Source organism: Mesocricetus auratus, unplaced genomic scaffold (assembly GCF_017639785.1).
Source record: "Mesocricetus auratus isolate SY011 unplaced genomic scaffold, BCM_Maur_2.0 Super-Scaffold_100019, whole genome shotgun sequence".
In the NCBI taxonomy this organism is placed as follows: Eukaryota; Metazoa; Chordata; class Mammalia; order Rodentia; family Cricetidae; genus Mesocricetus; species Mesocricetus auratus.
Genome location: NW_024429200.1, coordinates 23,472,346 through 23,499,754, shown reverse-complemented (window position 1 = coordinate 23,499,754; position 27,409 = coordinate 23,472,346). Strand labels below are relative to the sequence as shown.

The window sequence follows — 27,409 nt, the reverse complement described above, 5'->3', positions numbered from 1 at the left end:
GCGAGACTCGGCAGTGAGTACTGAGACAGACTTGGCCCTGAACCCACAACTCAGGCACTGACATGTTGGATTACCCCCACCTCCCTCTGGTGGAGAGCTGAACTTCCTGTGATGAGCCCTGGGCATTCCCACACTTCCCTCCCCACCCAGCTCAATTCCCTCCCCCGAGCCTACCTAGCCCCTCCTCCTCTTCCTCCTTTTTTTTTTTTTATGCCCTCAAGCTGTGTTTATCTTGCGGATTCTAGCACAGTGCATTCAGATTGCTAAAACAAACTATCTCTGGCAACCAATGAAGGATTCCTTATACTGGGAATAGTGGCCAGGGTTTCAAAGAGAAAGGGAAAGAAAGTTCCAGAAGAAATAGAGATAAAAACTGGGTTGATGGGAGCCTGCCTGGCAGAGGTGGGTGATGGGGTTTCCCAGGTCAACAAACTGGCAACCTTTCAGGGCTAGTTGAGAAAGTTATAGAGACCATCTGCTGAATCACAACAGAAGACAATGCTGGCCAGCTTGGGCCACAGGTCCAAGTGACAGAAGAAGTGCCTTACTCAAAAATGAAATATGAAGGACACATGCTATGGGATCTGCTGAGCAGGGCAACAGACATTTTCTTAGTAATAGAGCACTCTTGGGAGTGCTCATGTCCAAGAGGCTTTGCTTCCATCAGTCGTTTTCTTAGTAATAGAGCACTCTTGGGAGTGCTCACGTCCAAGAGGCTTTGCTTCCATCAACTCCAAGGCCTTCCCCTGCCTTGCCTTCCATTGATCTCTTCCCCAATGTCAAAAATCCTATTGCCCCATCACCCAGTCAAAAGTAGGAGACCCGCACCTTACAACTCTTCCTTCAGATCGGGTAATTGTGAACAGACATTGGAGCTAGTCCTTTGCCCACCTCCCAGGCATTCTGTGAGTATAAATTACTTTTTCAAAAATTTATTTGAATTTATTTATTTTACATCCAGACTGAAGTTTCCCCTCCCTCATCCTTCCCATTCCCTCCCCTACCTCCCCATGCCCTCAGTCCACTCTTCCTCTGTTTTTGTTTGTTTGGTTTGGGTTTGGGTTTGGTTCATTTGTTTGCTTTCTTTGAGACAGGGCTTCTCTGTGTAACAACTCTGGCTGTCCTGAAATTCGCTTGGTAGACCAGGCTGCCCCTGGAACCCATAGAGTGTTGGAATTCAAGGTATGACTACCACCCCCTGGTCCACCTCTGTTTCTGTTCAAAAAGGTTCAGGCCTTCTGTGGGTATCAAGAAAGCATGGACTATCAACCTGCAGTAATACTAAGCATCTCCCCTTGTATTTATGCTGGGCAAGGCAACCCAGTATGAGGATATGAGAAATAGGCTACTAGAGTCAGCCAAAGCATTAGGAAGAGCCGCTGCTCACATTGTTAGGAGTCCCACAAGTAGACCAAGTTACACAACTGTCACATATATGTAGAGGGCCTAGGTCAGTTCATGCAAGATCTCTGGCTGTTGGTTCAGATTCTGTGAGTTCCTAGGAGCCAGGCTAGTCATTTCTGTGGGTTTTCTTGTGATGTCCTTGATCCTTCTGGCTTCTAAAATCCTTCCTCCCTCTCTTTAGCAGGATTCCCAGAGCTTTCGTCCAATATTTGACTGTGGGTCTCTGCATCTGTTTCCATCAGTTACCGAATGAAGGCTCTCTGACCACAGATCTACAAGGATAAACCCAGCTAAGACTCCTAGCAATAGTAGATATGCAGCCTGAACTGGCCTTCTCCTGTGATCAGATGGGTGACTACCCCCAGTGTGATCAGAGAGCCTTCATCTAATAACTTACTTTCACAAAGATCAATTTTCATTAACGGATGTTAGATGTACATATTTTATGTTGTATGTTGAGAAAGATAAAAGTAATGACAGGTCTCTGTGACTACCTGCTTCCCAGGCAGCATGCGTGATACATGACTATATGTGCGTCAGAGTCCCCTGTCAACAATGTCATGGCTGGTTACTGGGAACATCCTTTACACTGACAGTAGGTGCCTCCATGTCTCTTCCCTGATGAGGTGGAGACCCTTTATCTCATGACCTTAGTTGTCATGTTTGCCAGGCGTGAGTTCCCTGGTAGCAAACCTTGTTCCTCTTTCCTACAACCCACATACTTGAGGTAGTAGCTGCCTAGCAAATGTTTTATTGATTTGAAATTGAACCTCCTCATCTTGGCTCTGGGCCATAGCTACCTTTAGAGTTCATTTTCACCTAAAATTCTTGCTAATTAAAGGGATGTATTTTCCTCAGTTGAGGCAAGGTGAGTGGTCTTCATGTCAATCAAACAGCTATCATGAGAGGAGAAAGCCAAAAATATGTGTATCAAAAGAAGTGTGTCTCCTGGCTGGAAAAGCCTTTGCCCAGATTAAAAAGATGTTTCAGGAAGAGAGGACAATGAGAGGGTCAGTGGATATTTGCTCCTCCAACTCTGGCTCTGCTTTCCCCCTTCTTTTTGTGTTTCTCCAGGTAAAGCAGAAAATTACCAACCCACCACATCTGTTTGAGTCATCTAGAAGAGCCTTCCAGCCTCTGCAACAGAAGGCCCATGCCAGCTGGCCAATAAAATTCCTGAGATTATCAAGACATGTGATACTTGGGGAAAGATTAAGATAAGATTTTTATGGTTAAATTCCTTCCACATGCATACACACACATTCTCTCAGAACACCACCAGTTACAGCCAAAGATTTCAGGTAAATCAGAAAATGCCACACAGAGAGGGATTGCAATGATTTATTCCACAAACAGCCAGTTGCTACACTGGAATCCCTGACTCACTCAGCTTTGGGATAGAAGTCTGGGCTCCCATTTGCATTCACTTAAATTGGAATTAGCTATTGGCCAGTCCCATCCAAGCTAGGACATTCCACAGAGAATAGAGAGCCAGCCTGTCAGAGAGCACCTTGCATCGAATCCATAGCTGTCAGGCTTTCTGTGGAGCTCAAAGCAATGGAGTCACAGTAGAAATATAGTATTCTTTCAGTTCCATAATTGTCATGATAGATGAAAGCCTGCTCTGTAAACCTAGGGACTGTGTACCAAAGATTCTGGGTGTTCTGGGAGGGTCCTCATTTGTACATCTCAGCAGCAGCTCCGAGAAGACAGATGGAGCAGAGAAGAGAAGAAGAAAATCTATGCCGTTTGAGTTAAGTCAACATGGAGGTCAGTCATGTGGTAGACAAATACCCACATGTTAGACAGAGGAGCTACAGAGAAAGAGAAGGAAATGCAAAATAATAACAAAAACACAAAAAAAAGAAAAGCATACTTAGATTCTAGTCTGCATCTAAAAGACAGAAAAGAAGAAAAACGGAAAAAATAGTTATATCTTCTTAAATCGGAACAAAGAACACATAAGTGATCTGACAGAGCCTCGTGGCCCTGGAGCAGACGCACAGAGAGTGGAAATTCTGAGAAGTATAATCTTCTCACTTAGAGACAAGCTGTGGACCTACCTTCCTGAGGGGTGGTCCATTGGCCAGCTGATTGCCCGAATAGATTAGCTCAGACAAGACATATCTCCACCTAGAGGTAGACTCCATTCCTTACTTGGAAAGCAAGTCTACTGAGCAGTTTAAATGCTGGCAGCCACGCTAAGAACTCCGTGCGTACCATTGCCCTGCTGCCATAAAAGATGCCTCCCGTTATCTGATCTGCTTCTTCAATGTAGAATTTGAGGCAGAAGGTTTCAGTGCTTTGCTACTGTGCTTTGCAACATTTCTGCAAAGTCCTTTCCCTCAGGAGCGTGCTACTCTTGCCAGGCTATTGGTTAGGAATTGATTTTTCTGGGTTCTGAGAATACATCTGCAGTGAACACTCTACCTCAATTCAGCTAGCCTCATGGAGCAGTTTTGCAAGATGGCTAGCTTACTCTGGGTGGAGTAGTTGTTTCCAAGCCAGTGTGAGTTTATTGGCTCACTTGGGAATGAATCTTGGACTCATTAGCATAATGCTTTAAGGAAACAAATGGGAAAACCGTAGTCATTGTTATAAATAATCTCCCTAATTATCCAAAGCCACATGCTAGGAAGAAAATGAATAGTTAATTAAAAGCAGAAAATTTCTCCTCCTTATGGTATATGGGATGAAACTATTTAGTTGTATTTTCCTTTTCTTTCTCCTCTGAAGCTATATGGTTTCCAGTCTTGCTAAACAGTCTAGATTCTCAGAATTCATGTTATATTGCTTTCCAGTGACTCTAATCCATTTAAATGCCAGAACTTTGTTGTGAAATCAACACTAAAGAGCAAGAGGAGGATCTCTGTGTTCCACAGATGCTGCATTCCCCTCATACAATTTCTCACAGACCCTTCAGCAGCAAGCCCTCCCAGCACCAAGTCAAAGGACAGGATTAAATATGCAGCTTCTATATAAGGTGCTGATGGCTTCTCATGGATGAGAAGCAAACAACAGGACCACCGGATTAGGGCTTGTTACAGCCCAACCACTCCTGCTTCATACTAAAGAATGGAGCAATGGCTGCTTGCAGAATTAGTCTCTCAGGCAGCTTGTGCCCATCAAAAGATTGAGAGCAGGAGTTGACACTGAGGGAACAGAACTCCTTTTGTGTCCTGCCTGAGCCTGTGTCATTTTACTGCCCAGGAAAGGATAACAGAGACCCCTGTGCACTTTGCTTGGTTGTAACAAAATTTCTAGTCTTTGTCTTTTCCGTTGATGGCCTATATATCTAGCCATGGAGCATACAATTACAAACTTCTTTTTGCTGTTATTGGGTGAAGCATCTTCACTTTCCTAACCATCAGGTCATATTTCTATGCTCCATTTAGTCCAATGATGTCTTCCTCCTGGCATTTTTTATACTTAGTTCCATAATTAACAAGGTTGTAATTTAAGATTCTTATAAAAGTGCAGGGAAGAGGTTTAAAGAGTGGCACTGTCTGTACTTCAGCTTTATTAGAACAATAGGAAATTGCTCATTCCTCCCTTGTTTTGGTATCCTACAGCAATAATAGAATATAAGTAACTATTATGTCCTGTTGGTTGCTGCCACTTGGAAATTGACACTACTACTGTGAGTTTTCACCCTACTGACCCACACAAGTATATGATTCAGTGTTAGAAATACAATCATTCTAAAGACAAATTTAGTGCTACTAGGTGACCTCTTGTTGCATCAGTTTGCAGCTGAGGTAGAAGCTCACTAAACAAGGGTTACTTATGAACAGCTTGTTTGTTTAGACAGGGCCTCATGGAGCCCAGGCTAGTCTGGAGCTCACTATGTCGCTGATGAAGAGTTCTCCCCTTATCTTCCTGTCTCGACACTCAGATGCTGACATTTCACGTGTGAACACCATGCCCAACTCGGAAAGCAGTATTTTTATTAAATAAACTTTCTCATACCAAATATAGATAAGACTTAAACATGAGCTTTTCTCACAAAAGCTCAGTATCAGTTTTTAGGACAGTGTATGGCTAAGATAGCCCTCTCAATGTGGCAAAGTCACAGTACACAGATGTTAGTCACTCAGCATCTCCTTTCCAATAAATAGATGTATGTGAAGTCACACCCTCAACTCCATGTCAGGAACTGTGTGTGAAATCACAGGCTCATAGTTTTCACATACCTCTGCAAGGATCTTATTGTCAGCATAGTTTTATTGGTGATATACAACCCATGAAGAAGACCAAATCCTCCAGGAAACAATAGAAGATCAAACTTAAATACCAGGAGATGTGGTGATATATTGTTTATGATCTAATAAGGCTTACCTAGAGATCAGAATGCAAAGCTAGCTGCAGCCATAGAGGCCAGGCAGTGGTGGCTACATCTTTAATCCCAGGATTCAGGAGACAGAGGAAGATGGATCTCTGTGAGTTTGTGGCCCACCCTGGGCTACACAAGACTGAATCAGTCTAAAAGAGAAACAGCGCTCACACCTTTAATCCCAGCACTGGAGAACATATGAAGAGCTCAGTGTCGTCTCAGAGAGCAGTCTGAGGTTTTTGGTGGAGAACATTGCAGTCTAGGAGCCTGAGGATTCCTGGAACCAGGATTGCCCTTTTAGTCTGAGGTGCCTGACTGCTTTGCTACTCTAATCTTTCAACTTGAACTTCAATATCTGTCTCTGGGTTTTGATTTTTCATGCTACAAGGAGAAATCTTTATTCCACATCATTTTTGCAGTGAGTCAGTTTTATTCAGAGAATCATGAGCATGATAGTGTTTGCAAAAGTGAAATATGTCAATTAAAAAAATCACTGAACCACTGGAAACTTATTTTCTGATATAACAAAAAGTCAGGAACTAGATAGTTTGAGAGTCGGCTCATTCACAATACAATGAAGTTGGTCCCTTTAAGGTTTTTCTGCCTTCAAAGTCAGTGTTCCCCTGAAGAGTTCCAAAACAATACAACGGTTCACAAACTTCTTGGAATTTGTACTTATTTAGTAGATTTTCAAGAAATAGACGTTTCTCTACTTGATATATGCTTTTATGTAAATTAGGAGTAACTTTAAGTAGGTATTTTTTGCTTTGGTTTTTGTTTCGCTTTGTTTCTAAACAGGGTTTCTCTGCATAGCTTTGGAGCCTGCCCTAGCACGTGCTCTGTAGACCAGGCTAGCCTTGAACTCACAGAGATCCACCTGTCTTTGTCTCCTGAGTGCTGGGATTAAAGGCGTGAGCCACTACCACAGGGCACTTTACCTAATTTTTAATTTTATTTCCCTTATTAAAACAATTTACCAGCTAAATTGGTGCCTTGGTTGGAAAAATCCTCTTTGCTCCCTTTTCCATTATTCTGGAATTCTCACAGTTCAAGGTTTCTTTCGTCAAGGCTTCCACAAATGGAAAACTATCAGTTCTTCTACATTCTATTGCTCAGATCAGAAAAGGAAATCAGCTCGTACTCAGAAGGCAGGTAAATAGATATCATCTCTAAACAATAGGGACCATAAAGTAAAGGGTTTGTGAAAGCTTAGGTCCCTGACACTAGACAAATCACTATCACAAGAGAGCCCTTTCTGTATATAATCAGATGATAAATGGGCTGAGAAAGAAATCAGAGAAACATCACCCTGTACAATAGCCACAAACAACATTAAATGTCTGGAGATAACGCTAACCAAACAAGTGAATGACCTGTATAGCAAGAACTTTCAGTCTCTAAAGAAAGAAATTAAAGAAGATAACCAGAAAATGGGAAGAGCTCCTATGCTCTTGGATAGGCAGGATCAACATAGGAAAAATGATAATCTTACAAAAAGCAATCTACAGATTCAATGCAATCCCTATCAAAATACCAGCACAATTTTTTCACAGACCTCAAAAGGACAATCCTCAACTTTATATGGAAAAACAAAAGACCCAGGATAGCCAAAACAACCCTGTACAATAAAGGAACTTCAAGAGACATAGCCATCCCTGACTTCAAGCTCTACTATAGAGCTATAGTCCTGAAAACAGCTTGGTACTGGCACAAAAACAGACAGGTAGACCAATGGAATCTAATCAAAGACCCTGATATCAACCCACACACCTTTGAACACCTGATCTTTGACAAAGAAGCTAAAACTATACAATAGAAAAAAGAAAGCATCTTCAACAACTGGTGCTGGAATAACTGGACGATGGCATGTAAAAGACAGCAGATAGATCTGTATCTATTAACATGAACAAAACTTAAGTCCAAATGGATCAAAGACCACAACATCAATCCAGCCACACGAAACCTCTTGGAAGAGAAGGTGGTAAGTACCCTAGAATGAACTGGTACAGGAGACCGCTTCTTGAACATAACACCAGTAGCACAGACAGTGAGATCAACAATTAATAAATGGAACCTCCTGAAACTGAGAAGCTTCTGCAAGGCAAAGGACACAGTCAACAAGACAAACGACAGCCCACAGAATGGGAAAAGACATTCACCAACCCCACATCTGACAGAGGACTGATCTCCAAAATTTGCAAAGAACTTAAGAAGCAAGTCTCCAGAACCCCAAAGGATCCAATTTAAAAGTGGGGGACTGAATTAAATAGACAATTCTCAATAGAGGAGTCTAAAATGGTTGAGAGACACTTGAGAAAGTGCTCAACATCCTTAGCCATCAAGGAAATGCAAATCAAAACAATTCTGAGATGCCATCTTACTCTCGTCAGAATGGCTAAAATTAAAAACACTAGTGACAGTTTATGCTGGAGAGGATGTGGAGAAAGGAGAACACTCCTCCACTGATGGTGGGAGTGCCGACTTTTGCAGCCACTTTGGAGATCAGTATGAAGACTCTTCAGGAAAATGGAAATCAGTCAACCACAGGATCCAGCAATTCCGTTCTTAGGCATATACCCAAAAGATGTACACTCATACAATAAGGACATCTGCTCAACTACGTTCATAGCTGCATTTTTTGTAATAGCCAGATTCTGGAAGCAACCTACATATCCTTCAACGAAGAGTGGATAGAGAAAATGTGGTACATTTACACAATGGAATACTACTCAGCAGAAAAAAATGGAATCTTAAAATTTGCAGGCAAATGGATGGTACTAGAAGAAACCATCCTGAGTGAGGTAATCCAGTCACAAAAAGACAAACATGGTATGTACTCACTCATATATGGATTTTAGACATAAAGCAGGGCATTGCCAGCTGACAATTCCACTGCCAGAGAGTCTGGGAAGCAGGGAGGACCCTAAGAGAGATATGCATGATAACCAGGAGAAGGGTTATGGGATGAAATCTAATTGGATTCCGGGGGGGGGGCAGAAGAAGATGGGAGAAAGAGAGGGGCAAAAGATGAGGGGAGAGGAGGACATGAGGGGGCAGGAAGGTTGAACCAGGGTAAGAATAGAGGAGAGAAGAATGAGAGATAACATAATAGAGGGAGCCATTATACGTTGGAGGAGAGATATCGCCCTAGTGAGATCTTCACAGATCTACAAGAATGACACGAATGGGCATTAAGACCAACTTAAATGCCCTTCCCTGATAATGAGATTGATGACTGCCTTATATGCCATCCTAGAACCCTCCTCCAGTGGCTGATAGAAACAGAGGCAGACACCCACAGCTGAAAACCAAATTGAACTCCTGGAACCCAATTACAAAGAGGTGTGATGAGCAAAGGAATCAAGATCAGACTGGTGAACCCACAGAGGCAGTTGACCTAAACAAGAGGGGGAATGCTTGGACCCCAGACTGATGACTGAAAGGCCAGCATGGGACTGATGCAGACACCCCCTCAAAACCTGGGTGTCAGAGAAAAGGCCTCAGCAATCTATGGGACCTTGGAGAGTAGAGCAGTATTTATTCCTAGCATACAAATAGAGTCTGGGAGCCCATTCCACATGGAGGGATGCTCTCTCAGCCTGGGCACATGGGGGAGGACCTAGGCCCTGCCCGGGATGATATGACAGACTCTCAAAATCCTTCATGGAAGCCCTTACCCTTCCCTGGGGAACAAATGGGGGGATGGAGTGGGGTTGGGGGTTGGGAGGATTGGGGGGGAGAGGGCAGGGAGAGGGAGCTGAGAGTGCCGTGTGTAAAAAGGTAAATATAAAAAGGAGAAAGAGAAAAGAGATTAAAAAATAGCAAAAGTGGTTTTTGAGAGAGAGAGAGAGAGAGAGAGAGAGAGAGAGAGAGAGAGAGAGAGAGAGAGAGCCCTTTCTAAGACTTCCCTTCTGTGCTTCTCCTCAGGTTTCCCTCTGCCTATGCTGGCCCTGCAGCTGCAAGGACCAATTGAATAAGCAAATAAACAGAGATTGCCGTTTTCAGGATCTATGGTAAGAGGCAGACTTTGTGAGTGTTGAAAGGTGGAGACAGGTTGGCTGTATGGGAGGCAACCACTGTGTCTAGCAAAATGTGCCCTCCCTCAATTTTTGAAGGCAGCTCCCAGATTTTAACCAGGAAAGGAAGCACTGCTCAGTGTCAAACATAATTAAAGCCAATGTTAAATATTTATTTAAAAATTTGGAATAAATATTCCAAGCTCATAATATATACTTTGGGAGGTTTCTGAGAAAATGCCAGAGTTTACAAGAAACCCCCCAAAAAAAACTGAACGGTTGTAGGCTGAGAAAGACTGGTACAAACTGTTTCCAGCTGAACTTGTTTGCAGCAGTTTGGAATAATCTGACTTGCCCCAGATGATTAAAAAAAGAAAACAACTGATATCACTGGATTATTTGTATTTCTTAGAGCACATTTTCTACATCACACATTTTTTATTCTGTTTTGTAAGTTATTTCACCTGATTTTCATGATGAATTTATACTGTATATGATTAATTTCTCCTTAACAATAAAAAACCAGGGAAACCCCAGAGAAATAGATTAATTGGATCAAGTTAGCACAATCAGATTTCATAACATAACTTTTTCCACATGTCATCATTCCTTTATTAAGCTAACAAGGGAAGTTTGGGAAAACAGGAGGTGTTACAACATTTCATATTTTGCCCTGTCAGCCTCTAAAATGTAAGTGCCTTCATAAGTCACAGCCATGTCAACAAATAGAAATGTGGGCCCAAAGCACTGCTTATCTTGCCAACTTTCCCCCAGGGTGTCAAGAACATATTTTTAGTCATTCAGTCGCCCTTTTTTGTTTTGTTTTGTTGGTTTGGTTTTATAACTTTTCAATATTCTGGTGGGTGGATATATAATGAGTCCCTTTAAAAATGTATGCATGATTATAGTTTCATAGACAGACTATCATGCATTTGCCAAACTCTGTTTCTTCTATTGCCCAAGAACAAAGATGAAGTGTGTTTTACAGCTTCCCATCTGTTAGGGAGCGATGGCTGTCTCCACAATGAACATGAGCAGAGGTAAGTAACCTCTATACTTACAAGCTCAACATCAATTTCATCCCTCCGCCTGACTTCTATCACATAAGTGAGCCAAAACAACTTCTCTCTCTCTCTCTCTCTCTCTCTCTCTCTCTCTCTCTCTCTCTCTCTCTCTCTCTCTCTCTCTCTCTCTCTCTGTGTGTGTGTGTTTTTTCAAGACAGAGTTTCTCTATATTGTTTTGGAGGCTGTCTTGGAACTCGCTCTGTAGATCAGGCTGGCCTGGAACTCACAGAGATCCGCCTGCCTCTGCCTCCCGAGTGCTGGGATTAAAGGCGTGTGCCACCAAAACGCCCAGCAACTTCTTTTTTAAGGGAACTTGTCTTTATTTTTTGTGTATGAGTGTTTTATACGTCTATGGATCACATGTGTGACCAGTACCCAAGGAGGCCAGAAGATGGCATTAGGAACCCTGGAACTGGCATTATGGACAGATGTTATCCACCCTCTCATTGCTGGGAATTCAACCTCAGTCCTCTGAAAGAGTAGCTAGTGCTCTTACCTGCTAAGACATCGCTCCAACCCCAAAAAGACCTTGCAAGAACTCCTGGGATTCTTAACATGAAGCTGCTTGAGTGTCTATACACTCACCGGAGACATCCTTGTGAGCAAAGTATTTGTGCACAATTCTTTTTTTTTTTTTTTTTGGTTTTTACGAGAAAGGGTTTCTCTGTATTGTTTCGGAGGCTATCGGTCCAGCCTGGCCTCGAACGCACAAAGATCCGCCTGCCTCTGCCTCCCGAATGCTGGGATTAAAGGCGTGCGCCACCACCGCCCGGCATTTGTGCACAATTCTTAGGAGCCCTTTGTGGATGAATCTTTGTACAAAGATCTAATTCTTCACAGAAACTGCATTCCCAGAAATAGAATTGTCCTTCAAAACATGAGAACTTTGTTTTTGAAATTATTTCCCAGAAAGCTTGCATAGCATTTAACATTCATATTGACAAGACAGTAGGAATTCCCTGAATGGCTTATACTTCAGGATTTAACAATTATTTTTAACATAGTACATAATTTTTGTAAAGAATTTTCTGGAAGACTAGGCCAGTTCTGCTAGTTATTCTCATTGTTGTAAATTAAACCTGCATGACACATCTATCTTTCCATTTGTTTCTAAGATCGAATGTCATGGAATAACACATATCTAAAATGTAAAATATAAGGCAACATAAACACAAATTAGGTAGAAATTAATTTTCATATATACACTAAACAGTTGCTGTGCCTTGTTCATTATATCTTGGGCTTGAGAACATGTTCTGTCTGATCTTTAATTAGATTGCCACTTTGCTGATAATTGTAGTATTAGTTACACAGCAGTGCAGATGTTTCCTCCTTGTAGTTTTTATTGGCTCAAAGTGAACACAAGCTTTAGTTCAAACAAAGGTGAGAGAGTGAAATTCAAATGAGGCTATGGTAGCATGTGTACTAGAAAAGAAAAGAAGATAAAAGAATGGAGTGTTTGTTTAGTTTTCCTTTGAAATTCACCGGCCTCTCTGCTCCTGGTTTGACACTTGCAGTCTAGAAACCTTCCATCTGTGATGAACGGGGCCTCTGTCTCCCATTGGGAGCTTAAGCAAGCTGTGGTAGACCACAGGAACCAATGGAAATACCTCATCCTATTTATGCTGGATCACATTTCACCATTTCTGACAGATGGGCCTTTGGGGAAGAATATTAACGGCCTTGACGGGACAACAGTAGTCATTTGGAGAAACATGCAATAAACAGCCAAGAAATACTTCAAACAGATTCTCTAGGTCTTTGAATGCTCAAACCCCCAAAGATGCTTTTCCTGTGATATATATATACATATACATATATACATATACATATATATGTATATATATATGCCTCTCCATGCCCCCCGTGTGTGTGTGTGTGTGTGTGTGTGTGTGTGTGTGTGTGTGTTGAGAGAGAGAGAGAGAGAGAGAGAGAGAGAGAGAGAGAGAGAGAGAGAGAGAGATCTAACATACACATTAGTGATGGTAAGGGGTAATTCTTGTAGAACTTCATGGATTGATCAACTCTCTGTTGTTACAACAGATACTAGAGATAAAGAACTCATAAGGAGAAGGGGTTCCTCTGGCTCACTGATTTTGGAGGTCTTGTTCTGTGATTTGCTGACCCATTGCTTTTAGGTGAGGAAGTCCAGTGTGGCATTTGCATGAAGTAGAACAGCCCAGAAACAACAGAAGGCAGAGCCAGCATCCCACTACTCCAAGACACACACCCAAAGAATTATATACTTTCAACTATTTCCACCGCTTGCCGGTTCCTCCATGTACAAATAATGCCACACCACAGACTTTTAATACCTGGGACTGTAGGGGACAAGGCATTCTAGGTGAAGGAACATAGTACGCTAATACCAAGGCAGTCTTTTAAGATTTATATTACTCTATTTCTCTCATGAATGGTGGCATTATTTAATCCAATCATTATATGATTTAAAATGCATGCCTGTTTTTTTTCAATTATAAGCCTAATGAATTAGCATTTCACAAGAGACTGTGAAAGATGCCTAGGGTGAAGAGGACATGAGTGACCCATCTTCAAGTGGTCCCATCTTCAAGTAGTCTCCAGAGGCTCTTGCCAGTTGGTAGCTCCTATCAAAGATTTAGATGGCCCCTCTATAATGGAGATGCAATAGTCCCCACAGTTGGAAAGCTCATTCTTCACAAGGGTCATTAAGAACAAAGGGTAATACCTTCCGACCAAAAAAACCAATACATTCTTTAAAACAAATAAATCCATTTTTTCCTAATTGATTTTCTTCCGGGATCTTATACCTAGCAACCTAAAACACTAAAGTATAACCTATAGTAATTACAACTAGAATAAAGTCAGAGAATATATATATATAGTTTTGCAAATTGTTCAAATATGTCCAGGCCATGGTCACCCCTACATGCTACAGTGAGTCACAGTTCCTCTAAGACAACCTATGACTCAGGGAAACCCCTTCTGGATACTTGAGGAGCCTCATATTTTCTCAGGTAAATTATATTAGAACAAATAGTTCAAATCTTCCTCAAATATTTTTTCTAGTATTCAAGATTCTTGCAGTCATCTGTAACAAAGAATAACAACTACTCCTCAAGGAACTGCCCCCAAATTATCCTTGCCCTAATGAGAGGGAAATCCCAGAAACTATGTGCCTGCAGAGGTATGAGACATGTCAAAAATGTGAAGGGGACAGGGTGTGTCCATGCTGATGCTTTGGATTCAGGTGACAAGGTTATGAACGAGTCTGTGTTTCACTAGCAAAAGGTATTTGTTTTAGAGATCGCAAGAACAAAGTACTTTGTTCAAGATGAATTCCACTAAAGCAAACTCTTAAGAACAAATATTATTGAGGCTAAATCTAAGTTCCTGGTTTAAAAGAGTACCGAAATATCACATGGAATGCTAAATTTTTATTCCTGGAGCAGTTTCTGTACATTTGAACAGTAGGTAGTTCTAAGACACTAAATACATCCATATCTGGTATTTTAATGGTAGACATTATAGCAATGTTTCATGAGCAATACAATGCAGGAAATGGTAAAAAAAAAAAGGTTAAGAAAATGTATGACTGGCAGGATCTAATCTAATGGGAACAAATAAAGAGTGTAAATTCCACTAAAAACACATCGTCTTGGGAAGTTTTTAGTACCTTTAAGACTGTTCTGAAGAGAAAGATCTAATCATTACAATTTAGTAGATCATACAGTAAATACAGATCATACAGTAAAATGAGAGATCCGTTAAGGAGGCCCATAGGGAGATGCTAGTTCAGAAAGATGACTGGAAAGTATGAAAAGGAAAATTGAAGAATAAACACAAGGAGGTTCCCGACATTTAGACCTCTGTCAGCCACCAGGGAATTGGTGGAAAACTCATCAGTTAGGTCAGCCTCAGCAGCATGGGTCACAATATTAACCAAGCCTTGCATTCCCCATCTTAGCTCTGCTTACTGCAGACCACGTTAGGCTGCATGGGCTTTCTTTAGAACTACCCTTATTCCTGTAGCCAATGGTAGCCAAGAACACTTGATAATGAAGACATGTAACAGCTAGCGAAGGAGGAGCTTCCAGCCTTGACCCCTCACCAACACAGGACTCCATTTAATTTTCTCATTACAGGAAATAGATGACTAACAAGTTCCAAAAATTGCCACAGATGCTCCAATTTTCATGCAAAAGCCAAATTTCATATAAGTGATTACTTCAACTCTAGAATGCGCGTGTTAAGCAATTTCAAGTTTTTATAATTTTTAAAGGAATTATTGTCTGCACTTCAGGTCTTAGCTCTTAATAAATGGTGTGGTGTTACCCTGTGATAAAGGAAACTCCCTCTTAAGTTTTTTTGAGAGCTAAGTGAAATAAGGCAACTGTTTTGCATTAATGTATTTCTAGAGTATTTTTTTCCCCTCAGAGTCAAACCATTATGTAATTCACAAAAATAGTAAGGCCACTTGTCATGATGGCTTAGTAGCTAAATTTCTGTCCTATGTCCGAATAAACCTCTGTCACAGATTTCATAATTTTATTGAGCAAAACTAAGAAGGCTCTGACCAAAGTTTTCTAACCTCTGTTATGACATTATAGAGACATGACAGAATATGATGTCCCCAGGGCATGCCATCTTCATTCTAATTAGTTCTCCCTTCCATAAGCATTTTCTGGGTGTCTTATAGATCTAGGGACTCTACTAAATCAGCTTTGCACGCGTTTTCTCTGTGACTAGCCACTTGTGAGCTTTCCTGTGTTCACACTTCTGTTTTCCCCTTCCTTTCCTTCTTTGTTGTATAATTAGAGATTTTTATATAGTGTGCTGTTTTTCTGTTTTAAAGAAATTGTTGCCATGTGGGTGCTATAACTCCTGTTCCAGGAGACTTGACACTCTCACACAGATGCACATGCAGGCAAAACATCAATGCACATAAAAATAATAGATACAATTTAAAAAATAAACTGTTGCTTAGTGTGCAGCTCAGTGGTAGAGAGCCTGCTGAGCACGTGAAAGGCCTTGTATTCAATCCTGAGAGCCACGAAAAAGCTAACATGAATGAATGGTATTGTGCATATTTAAGGTATAAAACACAATGTCAGGGGCCACAGAGAATGAAAGGTTATGGTAGTGAGGAAGCTAGCATATCCATCATGTACTGAGCCCCCCTTCTTATAATTCAAATTTCTTACATCGTACTTTATTTTTAAGTCAAATTATATTATGTATACACAAAGTGTATGGCATGATGCCGTTGGTTACTTAGAGGACAAAAATTACTATAGTGAGCGGACTCAGGTCCACACATTTCCATTGACATGACCAGTTACGTTTATGATTAATAAAATTCAGGGTAAGTACTAGTGAAATGAGCACATCTTTAATTTAACATTCCTTGTTTTCCTACCCAGAGTGGTAGTCAGTGAAACTTTCTCAACACTTTTATAGATCTCTCAGGAACTGTGAGCTATTCTGAATTTATTTCTGGACCAGGCCTTTTTATTAACACTATTGTTTGCAAGAGCTTGAAGTCATTTTCCAGCTACTGACCTCAGGGTGAGTTTTCTTCCTCTGGAAGTGGCACTGAACTCAACTTCCACCTCCTCTGCCTATCTGTCTGCTGGAAGTAAGTAAAGTATAAAGCACATAGATGAACACACACACACACACACACACACACACACACACACACACACACACACACACAGAGCAGGAACCCTTAAAAAGAGACAGTGATGTTTATCAGTGAAGGAGAGGATGAGAGCAGGTTCGTGTTGCTTCATGATACTGAATTCATGATCTAAGGCTACTTTTGGTAAGAGAAAGGAGCTACATGACAGCAGCCTTACCCTGTTCCTTCCACTATGCAGCATGACAAAGTGACCTCAGCTTGTCCTCATGTCATATCCATCTGGCAAGATGCTCTGACATCAGCTCTTCTTATTCATGGAAAACGGGATAGAAAACGTGAAAGAGAAGCAAACCTCTTCTGGCTGTAGAGTGGGGGTGACCCCATTCAGGCTAAGAGGGCCCAGAACATAATATGATATGCTAGGATCCCCTTAGGACAAACATCTACAAAAAGAAGAGTAAAATTGATCCGCAGAGATTTAAGCAAATGGGAATTGTTTAGGTGGCCCAGTCACCATGCTTTCTCTCATCCAGCTACTGGACAAATTGTACATGTGTATTCAGAATTCAAATGCTAAGTTAAAGATGAGAAAAATCTAATGTTAATCGTCATGTTAACTCTTCATATTCTACTCAGCATACACAGTATCACCATCTAAGCAACTTTCAGCTCAATGGTTATCTTGTTGTTTGCTGCTTTCCTTTCTGCGATGCCAGATGACTCATGTGGTACCGAATGGCCAGCTAAAAACTCTATTTGTCCTCTAGCCTAGATTCTTCCTCTGCTTCTGATGCTACCCACCCAGACTTTGATTTTCCTCACAGCATCTTTGCTTCCCTAGTCAGTCATCTCTGTCTCTTGAAGAAGGAACACCCCTTCAGCTGCTGCGGACTCCCTCCAAGACCACACAATGTGCCTTTCTGTGTGATGATGGCAGGCAGATGTGCTTTTTCCAATGGGTCCTATTTTGCTTACTTATTTATGTATTCCCCAGACTTGAGCCTGTAGCCTGAAACAAAATAAAATGGAGCATTCATCTTCTCATCTATATTGAGATGAAGTTTTTGTCAACTTGGAGTGACTGGTTAATTAAGTCAAGCTCTTATCTCCTTGACTGAAACCATGGAATGTATGAGGCAAGGTTTAAAAGGCACAATTTGATTATTTAGAAGGAATACAAGCGAGGAACTTAGTCTCACTGCAACTTAATAGGCCTTGTTTTGTTGGCACTCATGGGAAATCCTTCCTTTCCTAAACATAAATGGAAGAGGAGTGGATTGGAGTGGCAATGGACGGGGACTTGGGGAGGGACTGGGAGTGGGAAGGAGGGGAAGCTTTGGCCAGGATATGAAATAAATAAATACATTTTTAAATAGAGGAAACCCAAGAACACAGAAGCAGCAGCATTTAGCAGCAGTTTACCTTCTTGCGCAGTTTTCATGGCATTTGTGAAAACTTAGCACAAGTGTTCCACAAATTACGCATCAACATTTTTCCAATTACTTCTCTTCATTCAAATGGCTGCCATATGCAACAGGGCATATGGAACTTAGGAGAGCATTCAAGATGCATTGCGTCTCATTTACAGATGCAGAAATAGATACAAGCCAGGGCTCTCTTTCCAGTCACCTTCATTGTAAGGATGCATCCCAAGCACCTGCACATCCATAGGACAGGATGGCAGCTCACACCACAGTTGGTCACAAAAGGAAGAAACAGATACTTTGCAAGGCCAATCGGAAAACTACAGATTGAGCCAGGGATGGCGGTACATACTCTAATCCCAGCACTCAGAAGGCTGAAGTAGAAGGAGTTTCATGACATTAAGGCCAGGTGGGTTACATAGTGAGTTCAAGACCAGCCTTCAGTACATAGCAAGATCCTGGCTCAGAAACCAGGAGGGGAAAATCCCCACACTCTCCAAAGCAAAATGGTACAGCTTAGATGGCAGACCAATGGAACAATTGCCATGGATCTGGCACACAGGTGAATTCTCCACACTTACTGGATTGAACTGAATGAGACAGTCAGGGCAAAGCTTAGAGTTCCAAGGAAGACAAAAGTGACTGCCTCCAAGCTCAATTCTCTCAGAGCATCTCAGTAAAGTTCTGCCTTGGAAAGATTGGTAGGAGGGAACATTAAGTTTCATGCATTAATTCATTGTAAATAGGTCCATCAGTTGACAAACCGAAGGGTAAACAGTGAACTGGTGGGGAGTAGTGGGAAGGAAAACATTATCCCTGCTCTGACTTGAGCTGAAACACATTTTCCAAAGATTCATCCCAGCAACACAGCTCGGGTCCCTTTTAGAAGTCTTTGCAAAGAAGAACCTGTGCTAATATCCCGACCTTAGGCTTCTGTTTACTTAGGGATCGGGCCATACAGGCATCATATTTAGGAACTTTCTACCATATGCAAAATAACTTCATTATTGTTAATATTCACAACAAAATGCCTTTTCTTTTCTGTCCTAGAGGCTTAGAATACATGCCATCCTTTCAAAGTACTTCCAAGTGTCTGTTTTGCCATTTGTGTTTGTGCTCAGAGAGCAATTTTGGTGCCTCCTACTAGAAAAGCAGTCAGTCTTATCTTCTTGGATATTAAATCAACAAACAAAACACTTCAAGGAGAACTGGCCATGAAAGAAAGGGGTGAACCAGGGTTAAAACACTTCAAACTTGAACCATGCCACAATTTATGCAAAATCTATTTACAAATGTGGATTCTGTTGCAAAAGGAGTTGAGCAGTTAGAACCGTGATATTGATACGTGTTAAGCTTTGCATGATCCCTTGAATATGTGGTGTGCATTCACTGTGTGCAAGACTTAGTTTCTTCTCTTGCCTGCTTGTTCCCTTTCTTGCTCTTAGATTTCAGTGAGCAAAAACTGTTGCCACGAAACACCTACAGATGTCAGTGTGGGTGGTATGGAGGGTGTATCTACAGGTATCTCTGGCCCCATGTCATCCTTGCTCTGTTCCTAGGCTCCTAAACAACTTGAGGGTTTTAAAATATGGTTTTATTCAGTATTTGAGAATTTCATGCACCGTGTTTTGATTATATTCTTTTCCCATCCCCAACACCTCCCAGGTTCCCCTCACCAACTTCATAGTCTTTCTCTCTCTTAAAAGAAAAAAAAGAAAAGGAAAGGAAAGGAAAAGCAAACAAACAGACAAAACCCATGGAGTCAGATTTGTGTTGACCAGTTAGCCCTTTCGGAGTATGGGGCCTGCCTGGAATGTGGTTAATAAACTTAGTGTTATTCCATTGAAGAAAACCGATGCCGCTCCTCCCGGCATGCATCAATTGCAATAGCTCCTAGACTGGGAGTAGAACTTGGTGCCCACTTTCCCTTCTCAGTGCTGGGATTTAGCCTTTCCTGAACTTATGTATGTCTTGTGCAGTCTCTGTGAGTTCATATGTGAATCTGCTCTGATACAAATAGAAAGCATTCTTTCCTTGTTGCCGTCCGCCAACTCTGGCTCCTAAAATCTTTTTGTCTTCCTTTTCTGCATAGATCCCTGTGCTTTGAGAGGAGGAGTCTGATGAAAATATCCCACATAGGGCTGAGTGCTCCAAAGCCCCTCACTCTCTGCATGAGTGTCTCTCTGTGTTATACTATCTACTACGAGAGGAAACTCCTCTGATGAGGGCGGAGGGGTCCACTGATCTGTGGGTATTGCACTATGTTAATAGGAGTCATTTTTTAAAATTGCTGTTTATTTAGGCTCTTGACCTCATTAACAGTATCAGATATGAGCTCCATCTCACGGAGCAGGTTTTAAATACAATTTCAAAATGGCTAGCATATAGAACCTTCCAGCACTATGAACACTAGGCAATAGGGAAAAAACTTCCACCTTCCCAAAGAATCTAGTCATCGTCCTACTTCTCATTTATAACTCTACAAGGCACCGTACCATCCTCAAGCTGGCAAGAAATACACAAGAAACGGGTATTTCTCCCATGAGTATGCCTCCCATGTCGCTTAATGTCAGGTTGTTTTTACATTTTTCAAATAGATTTCTATCCATCTTACCAATTAAAGTATAGAGAGGATAGGGAATAAAATTGTGTTTTGCTAGCCAATAACAGTACTGTTAGCTTGCATAAACACTAACTGAATACATGAAAATGTAGAAGAATTTAATTCAAATTTGCAAATTGTATTTTCTTCTAAGGTGCACTCATAGTAATTACTGGTATGACTACATGGTGCGTAGTTCTCACACATCCTGAGAGTGATTCTACTACCAGAATTGCAGCTGAGCCCAGGTACGTGAACAAAGTGGCACTTGGAGTCTTCCTTTGCCTGGCAGCACATGAATGTGCTAAAGAACAAGATCAAAATAATTATGTACAAATATGAAATTATCAAAGAATACGCTTTAAAAAAATTACCTCCCAAGCAGAGGTAACCTAAGAGGCCATAAAAAAGGCATTGACAAAGGAAAAAGAAAAAATCTCAAGAAAAGACACACAGTATCTGCCACGGTACAGCACTCATGTGACAAGTGTGTCACTAAAACCACTCACATCTAACATCAACAGGAAGACAAGGACTTGATAGTGGCATCCAAAATTCTGGCCAAAGAAGGAAAAGTTATAGGGTGCTGTGCCATCTCCAAAGTGAAACTGCAAAGTGAATCAAGTCATCATTTTTAAGTGCAATTGTGAAATTAAAAGAAGAAAACTAAAATCAAAGATAGTGTTGTGCCGGTCTGAGAAGCCCGCTGGTCCACCATCATCACCGTACCCTCTCTGAAAGTCCTCTTGATAGCCTGCTGTTACCCTGAGTCATGGAGGTCCTGTAGTTAACATTCTGCAGGACCAGCCCCTTCACAAACTCCAGTAGGTCATAGATGGGGTAGATGTTAGAGTGGGTAACAAACATTTTGCAGGTGGGACTGATTGGACAAAAGGGTATACTGTATGGCACATCACGGCTCCTTATGCCATTAGGACAAATGAAGAGGTGTTGGAAGGATGGAGAAGCAATGCGGGGTTCTTTCTGTTGTTGTTTGCTTTTAATTAATATGGCAGGAGCATGTTACAGGGGTGAGTGGTGGATATGGGAAGCCTAGGAGGTGAGTGCATTGGGGTGCATGTTGTGAGATCCCCAAAGAACCAATAAAGGATTATGTTTTTAAAAGAGATAGTGTTCCATCATTGAAAAAAATTAGAGTAAGTGTCAAAATAGTTTTTATTTCATAATAGCAGTGAAGGTGACACATACTTTCCATGGTTGTGGAGCAGTTTGTCAGTTTCAGGTGCCTTAGCCAGATTAGGCCAATCAATGATTATTAACATATGTTTTAATGTCCAAACCCCAAGAACTGATGTTATGCCAAGGACATCAGGGTGTAGACAAAAGAAATGCAAGGAATTCAGCCTCACCTTTTAATGCCTCTGAGAAACAACTTCCAGCACAAAATGCTTGTGTTAACGTTGGAAATTTATTTTAACTCCAGTGTGTAGGTGGTAAATCAAGCACTCCAAGGAGTGGGGGTTGGGGGGAGAGCTCCAGAAATGGAGAGAACGCTGAATGGAAAGGATCCCGGACAATGGTTATTTACTGGCCTGGGAGGCTGATGGTCATTCTTGATTAGAGTTTGCTTAGGCTCTTGTTGAGAGGGTGGATGAGGGTAGAACCAGTAGTGAAAGGAGAATTAAGGAGCCTTTCTTCCTCCAACTACTACAATCTATTTCAAAATATTATCAAAATACCAGCTCTCTCCGTTGTAACATAGATCTTTCATAGGGCAGCTAATGGTTATCTCCAGGGTCCTGGGAAAATTTTCAGATTCTTTTTATTTTTACAAATGTTATCTAATCTCATTGTTTCTCTCATTCATCTGTGTTTATTTCTCTGGTTTTATACAATGGTGTCATATTGTTTCTCCAAACAAAGGAATTGCACCAAAGTCTATTTTTGCAGTAATCTCTGCTAACTTCTCTCTTGTCCCCTCCCATTTTAGACTGTTTATTTCTAGCTGGGGCTGACTGTACCCCTCAAACCACAAGCCAAATAACCCTTCCTCCCTTAAATTGATCATTTCAGGCATTTTTGTCATAACTGAGAATAGTAACAAATTCAATTATGGTAGTTCACTTAATTCCCTGGACAAGGTTAAAGCTAATTTTGCAAGCTTGACCTCAGTCTTTCAGGTTTACCACTAACTACTGCCTCCTTTCCCTCAATCCAGTTCAGAAAACCCTCACACACCATGGTTCATTGTCTCTATGGATTAACATGCAAAGCCCACTTTCTCCAGAATGGCCTTTTTTTGTTTCCTTACCTAATTAACCTCCATTATGATGTCCAATAAAAGTCTTCCTTAGGGACTAGAAGAGACACATGGATCCCCTGAGAAGGGGAAATAGAATAAATTTATTTGTTTTATTGGGTTTTGTTTTTGTTTTTGAGACAGGGTAGCCCTGTCCTGAAACTCACTCTGTAGACCAGGTTGGCCTCAAACACTCTGTCCCCTGAGTGCTGGGATTAAAGCAATGGACTGGGGGCAAGGATTGGAACAGGAATATCAGGTGGGGAGTAGGAGGGGAGATGGGGCTAACAGAGGGAATTGGAGGATATATAACTAGGATTAAGAAACATTAAAGGTGTGGAGTCTTAGGATTTCTATTACTGTAAAGAGATACCATGACCACTGCATACTCTTACAAAAGAAAACATTTAATTGGGGCTAGCTTACAGTTCAGAGGGTTAGTCCATTATTGTCATAGCAGGTAGCAATGACAACATGTAGGCAGACATGGTCCTGGAGAAAGAGTTGAGGGTTCTACATCTTGATCCAAATGCAGGGAAAGCAACTGTGCATCACACAGAACATAGCTTGAGCAAAGAAGACCTCAAAGTCCCACAGCGAGACACCTTCCCCAATAGGACCACACCTATTCCAATGAAGCCACACCTCTTAATAGTACCACTCCCATAGGTGTAGAAATCTAGTGCAGTGATGCTCCCATCTGTATATATGTCCTTCTGTATATATGTTTCTCTTATTGATTAATAAATAAAACACTGATTGGGTGATTGGCCAGGCAGGAAGTATAGGCAGGGCTAGGAGATGAGGAGAATTCTGGGAAACATAGGCAGACAGAGTCACCATGTAGGCCACCAAAGAAGTAACAGGTTTAGACTATTCTCTGGTAAGATAAGACCACACGGAAATACTTAGATTAATGGAACTGGGTTAATAATTAAGACAGAGAGAGCAAATAAGAAGCTCCAGCCACCAGTCAACAGTTTTATAACTAATATAGCATCTGTGTGTTTATTTGGGGTTGAAGCAGCTGCAGAACCAGGTTGGTGAGATAAGGAACTCTCTGTTACAGTGCATTAGAAACTTCCTAAAATATTTGAAGATGATCATTGATGCTGCAACAATAAACGGCACACTTATTGAGAGTATAGGTAAGTATTTATGGTAGAAATTACTCACAAGAGAAAAACAAGCAACCCAGATGAGCCAAGTATTTTTCCGCCGTCAAACTGGAAGCCAAAAAGAGGGCGAGAGGGTCTGCTGCTCAGTCGTTTATTCCTTCCTCCGTACACGCCCCTAGCCATGCCCAAAAGTGGGCCTGGCTAGTGACATAATTCACCACCTATGTCCATATACGTCTTTAGTCATGCCTAAAGTGGGTGTGGTTAGCTGTGCGGTAAACCGCCCTTTTATTACCTCATCTATATGTGTCTCTAATATGCCACATGGCTAATGGCAGAGTACCAAATTTTACCCTACAGATCATAATGAAGTTTACACATAATGAGGGAGACAAAGTCTCAACTGACCACTCTTATTACAAAATTAAGCTTTCAGTCCCAGAACTGGGTTACATCCAATTCAGTTGTTGGGCAAAAGGATCTCATGGAAATCCCAAACGATTCAGGCTGTTGTCAAGGCAATAACTTGCTCTCCACAAACTGATAGCAATGCCCCATTGCTGAAGAGAACACTCACATAATCCACTGAACATGAATTGTACAGTGAGAGGTCAAGCTGGTACCTATACAAAACCTTCATCCCAATATTCTGGTGTCTTTGGTATAGAAAAGTACACAATAGGCTACCAAAAGAAAAATGCAGACATTAACCCAGCTACAAAACCTTTGTTCTACCATAATTGTGTCCTGCCTGAAAAATATGCTAGGGCAGTGGTGATACAACACTTGTGGAACTAACCAACCAATGCGTGATTTGACTTAAGACCTACTCCATGAGATGGAAGTCACGTCTGACACTGCTTATGTGACCAAGAACCTGATACTAGATAGTCCAGGGATCTACAGTGAAACCAAATTCTATTGGCCTAAAAAGGCAACAATAAAATGATTCCTAACAATATTTTACTATGCACATAGATCAGTGTCTTATTCAGCCATTACCAGAGAATCTTCCTCCTGTAGGAGATTGGAACATACACTCTACTTCCTGACTGTGGGTACAATGTGAACAGCTGCTTCCTGTCCCTGCCATCATACCTGCAGTGATGAACTGAGGAACTGTACCTGTCCTTAAGTGACAAAACAATAGATACCCCCTTCCTTACATTGCTTTTGTTCACATGAAAAACACAACGCTAACCTCTAAGGGAATAAAGAGATAGTTTACTCTGGAACCAAGCAGTCATGGCCTGGGAACACATATTTAGGTTACCCCGGGTCACAGGTTCCAAAGTAAAAGAAGTTCCCTGATATTTTAATGATAACAGAACAAATACTGGAGACATTTTTCAAATACATTTGTAGAAACATCAGAGAAGCTGGCTACAGGAAAGTCAGGGGTTGGTTGCATTAGCCTATCTCAAATGTTATGCCTGCTAGTGGCAAGGGTTACAGGTGGAAAGGAGTGGCCACTAAGATGAGCTAGCATGTACCCCAAGATAAATTGATGAATTACAGTTTGTCTCTGGACCTGCAATGCCCCCGTATCTCCAGAATCTTTGAAGTTCGAATTGGCTAATCAGCCTTGAAGAAGGTGCAGTCCATTCGTACTTTTCCATGGCATGTTGTCACAGTAAGAAACAAGTAGCTAATACATGTTTCTCTAACAGCACCCATAATTGTTTTCAAATGCTCTATCTGGGAATCTTTCCCTTTCTCTAGGAGTACATTTTTAGGTGTGGGGGTGAGGGATTGGAGTGTAAGAGATTGGAGGGGAGAGGCTGAAGGGGATCTCCGACTCATCACTACAGTCACAGGTCTTAAAAAGGACATCAAAAAAGCCAAGCTCAATGAAAACAGTTAAAAGTCTAAGGGATTTGGGTAAAAAGGTCTCTACCAAAAAGCTGTGAAATACTAGAACATATTAGCATCTAAATGGAACGCCAATAGAACAGAGATCCACAAATCTGACATTTAGACCCATGCTGTTGTATGTGAGTATTCTAAATTCAAAGTCTACCTTAAGTAGGAAGATCACCTCCTCTGCTCAGAAGTATCTTTCAGTCATCATTGCTTCAGCTGAAATGCTTTGCCTTTCAAGACATAACAGTACATAGTTCCCATAAAGCCAGCCATTCTATAGAGAGCTTTAGCAGGTGCTTCCCTCAACCTCAAAAACAACATCAGAGTCCTCAAACATTAAGCTATGAAGAGCAGTACCTTGAAGTTCTGGAAGTTCTTCCAGCGACAATTACAAAATAGCATGATACATGTATCAAAGTCTCCTGTAGTGAACCTCTAATTGCACTAAAGAGGGAAGGAAAAATAACTTTTAGATAAATTAAATGGTCAATTGTTTTGAAGGATCTTAGTCTAAACAGGGAAATGCCTCTTCAGAATGGCCCTCATCCTCGGAGGATACATCTGCATAAGAGAAGCAGGGCAAGGATGTGTGACTCAGAAATTCCACTCCCTGGAAGTCAGAGCATTTTTCCCCCTCTCTAAGCTGGGCTCATGGCCAGTGTTGCCACAACCTTAATAGACTTGGTGGAACTGTGAGTTGTATGACCTCAGGAGTGTAATCATAAAGGTAACGTGAAAATGGAATTCCAGGGGATAATGGACACTCTAACACGAAATAGACGGATACACATGGACATTGCATTGGAGAATGGGTATGAAGTTGACGTATGTGGGAAGTGTGTAGATTTGAGCTCTATAAGAGAAACCATGGAGTAACACAGGGGAAAAGATCTTGCATGTGATGGACAAGTAAGTATAAGTGGAGCCATCCTTCCAACCATGTTGGTTTGTTGTAGTCTTAGCACTCAAGAACCTAAAGCATGTAGATGGCTAGTTCCAGACCTGTCTGGGGCACATGGTAAGACCCTAGTTGGAAATCACAAAACAAAATAGTGGAGTGATTCAAACAAGAAACTGGCTGGAGAGATAGCTCAGTAAGTAGGGTGCTTGTTGTACAAACATAAGGACCTGAGTTTGAATCTCTGGAACCCATGCAAAAGCCTGGCTTGTTGGCATACATATAGTAGGGGACAGAGACAGGGGGATTCCGTAGATTGTCTGCCTAAGCAGCAGTCCAGCTGAAAATGGTTGTAAGTCCAAAATTCAGTGAAAGACCCTGTCTCAGAAAACAAGGTGGACAATGACAGAGACATGGCGTCAACCTCTGTCCTAGACACTTGCAGCACAGGTAAGTGCTCTGGAGTGTGTGTGTGCGTGTGCGCGCACACACACACACACACACACCACATACACCACACACACACACACACACACACACACACACACACACACACACACACACTCCTGATGTGCTGCTATGTCTTCCTGACATGGACTAGACTGCCTGACTTGACCCAATATTTTTAATCTTGAACTTTGATTGAGTGAGTTTTAGACACGTTTTTCCTTAGATAATCTCCGTATTTTGTCTATTTCAAACTCACATCTGCAGGGAGATACAAGCCTTCACTGAAAGTGTCAGATAGGTTTGAGTGACTGTCTTCCTATACAGATTCTGTTAGAGGGATACTCTCTAAGCTT

The 27,409-nt window shown here is 41.4% G+C and overlaps 1 long non-coding RNA gene across 1 annotated transcript; it reads left to right on the top strand.

The window, feature by feature from the left end:
* Positions 1-707: 707 nt before the first annotated feature.
* Positions 708-2,583, top strand: LOC121133048. Its single transcript, XR_005869789.1, has 3 exons — positions 708-905; positions 1,095-1,182; positions 2,479-2,583. It is a non-coding gene; the product is annotated as an uncharacterized LOC121133048 (long non-coding RNA).
* The last annotated feature ends 24,826 nt before the right edge of the window (positions 2,584-27,409 follow it).